Here is a 6373-nt window from a genome sequence, read left to right as displayed (position 1 = left end):
CATTCTAGTCAGGGCAAGGGAGTCACACGCCAAGATAACCCCTGCTCACCCCCTTGGTAGCTTGGCACGAGCAGTATGGCTAAACTCGGAGGCAATGTGTAAAGCATTGGCGCCAGCACACAACAGCAACAGCATCCTAGGCACACCACAAAAGGAACTCCACACAAGGTTATATTAAAATAACTTTTGTATTGTCAAAACACATCAGATAGAAATCACACATGTACATGGTGCCAACTGGCACGGGCAATATTCACAAGGGATTATTTACAAGACAGGGCCACATGGACCACTGTCAGAATCAACACTTTTAGAAATAGCACTTCTAGAATTTAGAATAAGTGGATATAAAATCACTGTAGCACAAATGAGCAAGAATAGCACACAACCAGTAACTACTGGTAACAGGTAAGTACCACCTACGCAACCCTAACCACCTTAGGAGAATGTCACGCAGGGGACCAGGACCTCACTAGGACCACCTGTACTGGAAAGAACAACCACCTAAGGATAAAATACATTTAGGGGTATCAGCAAGAACACATTACACATGATGCATCAAAAACACATTCAGAGGTGCAGGGAAGGAAAACACATGATGCATAAACCAACACATTCAGAGGTGTAAAATCAAGGAAGACACATGATGCATAAAAACATTCAGAGGTGCCAGACCATAATTCAATAGCGCAAGAACACATGATGCCTAAAAACATTCAGAGGTGTAAGATCAAGGTGCGTAATCATATTAAATGCATTACATTTCCTAGCACCATATCACATTGCACAAAACTCACATTAGGCAATTACCATCACATACATAATCACATTGCGCCTAAATAAAATCACATACCAGCCCCCATCTAATAAAGGGACTAAAGAGCCCTGCGTCCAGAATGTCAGGGCGCGCTGCCATGCAGCGCCAGTCAGGGGTGCGCCACTGGCGCAAAACCTAAACGGTGCAGGTGCCCACTACTTGCTGGGCACCTGGGAACATCACAAGACCTAAACGGTGCAGCTGCCCACTAATTGCTGGGCAGCTGGGAGTCAAAACTGCAGCAGGGCCTTCACTGGCCCTCAAGACAAACTGTGCCACAGGGATTGGAGCCACACAGGCTCTGACATCAACAGAGGGACGTTGGAGCCATCTGGCTCTGTAACGCTGCCACATTGGAGCCACCTGGCTCTAAAACAAATACTGTGGCCAAATGCTGGAGCCACACAGGTTCTCGGCATATCACATGCCCCAAACGTTGGAGTCCCGCTCGGGAGACTCAAGAGATAATGGCCCCCAGAGCCCTCGGGGCTCTAAACACAATCTGGGCCCTGAGCCTCTCGGGGCTCGCAACCAATGCCCCACTAAGAGCCTCTCATGGGCTCGTGACCAATCATGCCTAATCGTGGAGTGGGAGCCTCGAGGCTCTAAATACCGTTGGGGCGACCCACTTCCAACCGGGGCCACCCTTGATGTACCCCTTCCTACTGGGTAGTGCCCTGTGGCCAGCACACACCCCTACGGAGCCCCCCTCAGCCCGTTCACTCACCGGGCTGCTTCTTCTTTACCGCGGCTCCTCCGGACAGGCAGCAGGACACCTTCTGTGTTCGCGGCGGGGGCAGGCACCGGCAATGTGCCTCGTGCCCCCTCCGCTCTTCTCCTCATGCCGCTCGGCTTCCTTTGGCTCCTGCAGGGCTCTCCCCAGTACGGGAGCCCTGCTCACACCGGCGCCGCCATGCTCCGGGAGGCGGGGTGGACTCCCGACCTCCTGCTCGTCCATCTCGGGGCTCCTTTCCGCCGGACAGCTTCCTCCTCTTCCCCGGGCGCTGGCGAATCCCAGCGCGGCTCGTCGGGGCAGCCTCCAGTGCTGCACCACTCACAGCGCGTCCTTCCAGGGCGAGCCCCCCGCCAATCACAGCGCAGCATTTACTGAGGGGGCTCGTCGCTCTGAGCCAATCAGGGCTCTGCTCCTTTGGTTTCTCCTTCGTCCCGGGCAGCGGCGGTGAATTGGAGGCAAATGCCGGGTGGGCACCGGCTTCTTTAAAAATAATAAATCGAGGTGGGCACTCGATCGGGCCACCAACGAAGCGCTCCCCAGCGCCATAGGACCAACCAAAGTCCAGAAGTAACCATAAAGCGCTCCCAGGTGCTGAGAGCAGGAATAAAGCGCTCCCAGCGCTTAACTGAATGAATGAATGAAATCTGATTTGTATCGCGCTACTAAGCCCAATGGGCGTCAAGGCGCCTAACCAAAAAAAATCTAGCTGGAGAGAAATATACTCTCTTACTGGTAGGCCTTGATAAAGCACCAAGTTTTGAGCGCTTTTGTAAAGAGGGGCAGAGACGGTTGGGCCTTAATCTCCAAAGGGAGGGCATTCCACAACCGGGGGGCAATGATGGAAAAAGCTCTGCTGCCCCATCTGACCTTTCTTGCGCGGGGAACTACAAGCAGATTCATCTCCGCAGATCTATGGGTCCTACTAGGAACATAGCGAATTAAAAGAGAGCCCAAAGGGTCCAGAGGGCCAGCTAAGAGAGTTCTGTAGGCCAGACACAGGATCTTAAATGAGATCCTCTGTTGAATGGGAAGCCAATGCAGGCTCTTCCTGGCCATTGTAGCAGAGGATGCATTAGGTAAAGCCAAGCCAAGACAAATCTCGCAGCCGCGTTCTGCATGACTTGAAGGCGCTGGATAAGGCCCTTGTTGGAGTCTGCATAAAGTGCATTACAGTAGTCTAAGCTGGAGCCTACTAATGCAACAGCAGTCTGCTTACGTGCTTGGGGAGAGAGATAGTGCAAAACTACTGTGAGAGTAAAGCGCTCCCAGCGCTAAAGACACAAAAAGTCCAGCAACAAAGTCCCTCTTGACCTGCAGCAGTCCATCAGGGGTCCAGGGGCTGGGAAAGCAGCAGCACGCCTCTGGCAAGATCTAAGTCCAAAAACAAGAACATTTTGGAAGGGGACACAGACCCTTTTTATACAGAGAAATCCTTTGTCTAAAGGGTGCAGGCAGTGTGAGAACCAGCTAGAACTGGTTATAGGGAATTCCTTTCAGTATCAGGGACAGAGGTGACAGTCGCCCAGCGGGGAGGTGGAGCCAGCATTGTGGCCAGGTAGGCACAGCCCTGTTCACTCCCAGGTGCTATCTCCTCCCACTTCCCTGGCAGCAGATGCAGCCTTTCATCCACGGGCTGACTCAGACAACCTCCTGGGGCTCCCCAGCCCCTGTCACCCTCAAACCAGACAGTCAATCCACAAGCAGGCCCATGTACCCTTGGGCCAGGCTCACCAGCCAATCGCACGCCAGGCACAAATTACACAAATATGCCAACTTCCAGAAGTGGCACTTCTCCTCTAGACACAACCATGCCGCATATACCATTGCGCAGCATTCAATCTCACGAGTTCGTACATACCAAACTCGACCCTGCACATCCCCACGCATCAGGAACTACCATGGGCATACATATTCCCCATTCATTCCTATGGGAGGGCAGGTCACTCACCACACATACACAGAGAGCACACGCACTTTACACTGTACCACAGTGAAAAAGTGCGCAGAGGCCTAAAATCACTAACACCAGGTTTCAGAATCAGGCTAGGAAAAAGCAAAAAGTCTCGGGGTGAACCTGCCAAAAGGGCCAGGTCCAACACTGCCACAGTCAGCTTTAGAGTCTCGATTGCTAATCTTCAGCCTATAAGGATTTGTATAAAGCTGCTTGGAGCTGTTTGTTGCTAGTAATATGTAGACCATCAGGGTTTTCAAACATCTGTTCACAGCCTATCTTTTGTAGACGCGATTCCACTGTTACCAGCCATGGAATACGCCAACCTTGTTTAAAGGCGGGGCAATCTGAAATAATATCTCTGGTTAGGCTTGCCCCGGGTTTCTCCATATGGATAGCCAAAGAAGCAAGGGGCGTACATAAATGCAGTCTTCAAAAAAAGGGATGTTGAACTCTTTGTGACAGATAAAATTGAAGGTAGAAATGGGGATCCCTAACCCTCTTCTACAAAATCTATTTTCTTCTATTGATTTGAGTTGCATTTGTTAATACTCAATAAAATAGCCCCATATGCAGCTATCGGAACGCATTACAATTTAAAAGCCTGCAGCAGTGGGAGCAGAACTTCACCCCTCCTTGGTTATGGTAAGCTAAATAGTGAGATAATCTCTCTTGATAATTTATTGCTACTTTGTGCAACATGCACTGTCCATGATCGGTTGTCAGCAAACATTTGTTCCAAATATGAGAAAGTGCGAGTGCAATTTAGAGTGGACTACACCCACTTTTAGTGAAACCAGATTATGTTTCTGTAGGCCACAAGTCATTATATAAGATTTATTAAAATTAGTTTTTAAGACTAGTGATGTCATAAGATTTACGAAGCCTTGTACTAACTGTTGTAAGGCCGCCGGAGTGCGAGCCATCAGCACAGCATATAACAATGATGGTAAAAATGATCCTTTAACTTTAGGGACATCAGGAGTCACAGATAATAAAAAAGAGTGTACATTATTTATATATAAAATAAATAAAATCCTATCTGTTAACTCTTGATATACTGACATAATAAACCATTTGTGGGGCTGGAGTAGTACGTATGGAAGGAAAGTCTGCTTGTGATTGGTTGACTTGATCATTGGAGGTGCACTGGAAATGCAGGACAGCAAATATAGTCAACTGAATCTGGATGTGGTCTATGTCGGATGTACAACTATTGCTCAGGGGTGGTGTTGCAAGTCCAACATTTGTTGGTGGTGCCATAGCACTGAGCCTGACATCCAAATTTCAATGCAATAGATCTTTTTAGATGCCTGAGAAAAAAAGAGGAGTTAACATCATCCAAAAGTAAATTTACTATGCAGCCCATTTGGATCCACTGTGAGGCCCCAAATGTCAATAGATTGGGTTGAGTATATCTTTAATACAGATTCAAAGCAAAGCTGATGTACACTAATCTCAAGAATATATTGAAAAAATACAGAATCACTACTGGCAGTCCAAAGCATCTGAAAAAGTTTAGTCGCAACACCATAAAGCATACAAGGAATGCAGTAATTGCAATGCAGAAAATAAGAAACAAAATCTGGTGATCAATATATGGTTTTCGATGATCTTGCCTTTATATGGGTAATTCTAAATTACCTAACTTTGTCTGTACTAAGTAGCATGAAGGGGGAAACCATAATTAGATCCAATAAAATAGGATGGTGTCAGGTTTTTTTTACAGAGTTTTATATAATGCAAACTTGACCCAAGGGTAACAGCTATCAGAGCGCTTTACACAAGCAACAGTTGCATTACATGAGGACACATTCATTTTTGTTAGTCACAGGGAGATTAAGTGATTTGCCCAGAATCACAGGATGGTGCACGTCCTTGCCGAAACTTGAACCTGGTTCCCCAGATTTGAGGTCAACCACCCCTAACTCCTCTCCCATTGCATAAGCGATTGTAGAAGTTTTCCAAAATCAGGAGTATTGCAGAGCGTAAAGCCACACAACGGAAAAATAGCAAAGAGGTCTGTACTGCTCAAAGTCTAAATGGAATCTGACTGAAGCTAAAGTGTGACCACCAATTAAAACTCCACAGAACATTTGAGAATCCCACCTCATTGATCCCACTGCTTTTCCACCTTCTCACAGTAAAACTTGCAACCTTATTTGATACTCACTCCCATCTCCTGTTCCAGACATCAGAACATTCTTGGAATTCTCCAGTCCCTAGATGTAACACAAATCAGGATCCTTCCTTTGCTTGATAGTGCCTCTCATCCTTGCCAAAAGTTCTTCTCCCAGGCCTCACTATCTCTCCTACACAATGTGCCTTTCACTAACTATGAGATCATTTGTACACACCTGCAAGAAAAAGAACACATTGCAACCCAAGCAAACTTTCACTTTGAAGTTTAAACATTTGATTCTAAATGCTTAAGCCCTTTGGTTAACTAACTTTGAAAAACACTTTAATACACATTTAAATGCATGGTTTTGAATATATTAAGCAGGATACCATTCAAATGAATATGTGATTATTTGAGTTAAGAATATGAATATTCTTTTCTTTTGTTTATCGAGCAGGTATAATCAACATGTTATAATGCAACATAAAAATAATTCATGTCATAAATTGGAATGAATATACATTGAACAAGCTTAAATCACAGAAAGTGCTAGCGCTTTGTGCTTACACATTACCAATAGTTAACTTTGGCACATCACGATTGTACCTAAAGCAATGATTAAAATTGCTAGTGCATAAATTTCCTAAACGTAAGATTCGATATTTATACAACTATAATCATGAAATGATATGCTACCTCAAACATAGAATAAAATGGAGTATGTATCCGAGTTCATAATGCAAATAA

The 6373-nt window shown here is 46.1% G+C and overlaps 1 long non-coding RNA gene across 1 annotated transcript in view; it reads right to left on the bottom strand.

Annotated features, from left to right (window-relative positions):
* LOC144819213 (uncharacterized) overlaps positions 1–6373 on the bottom strand; it is a 299059-nt gene that overhangs the window by 100727 nt on the left and 191959 nt on the right. The window contains exon 3 of the long non-coding RNA XR_013607237.1: positions 5678–5861. This is a non-coding gene — a long non-coding RNA (uncharacterized LOC144819213). The remainder of the gene's footprint in view (positions 1–5677; positions 5862–6373) is intronic.

This window comes from Lissotriton helveticus, chromosome 2_1 (genome assembly GCF_964261635.1).
Source record: "Lissotriton helveticus chromosome 2_1, aLisHel1.1, whole genome shotgun sequence".
NCBI lineage: Eukaryota > Metazoa > Chordata > Amphibia > Caudata > Salamandridae > Lissotriton > Lissotriton helveticus.
The sequence above is the reverse complement of the archived record's forward strand: the minus strand, read 5'-3'. Positions and strand labels throughout refer to the sequence as shown.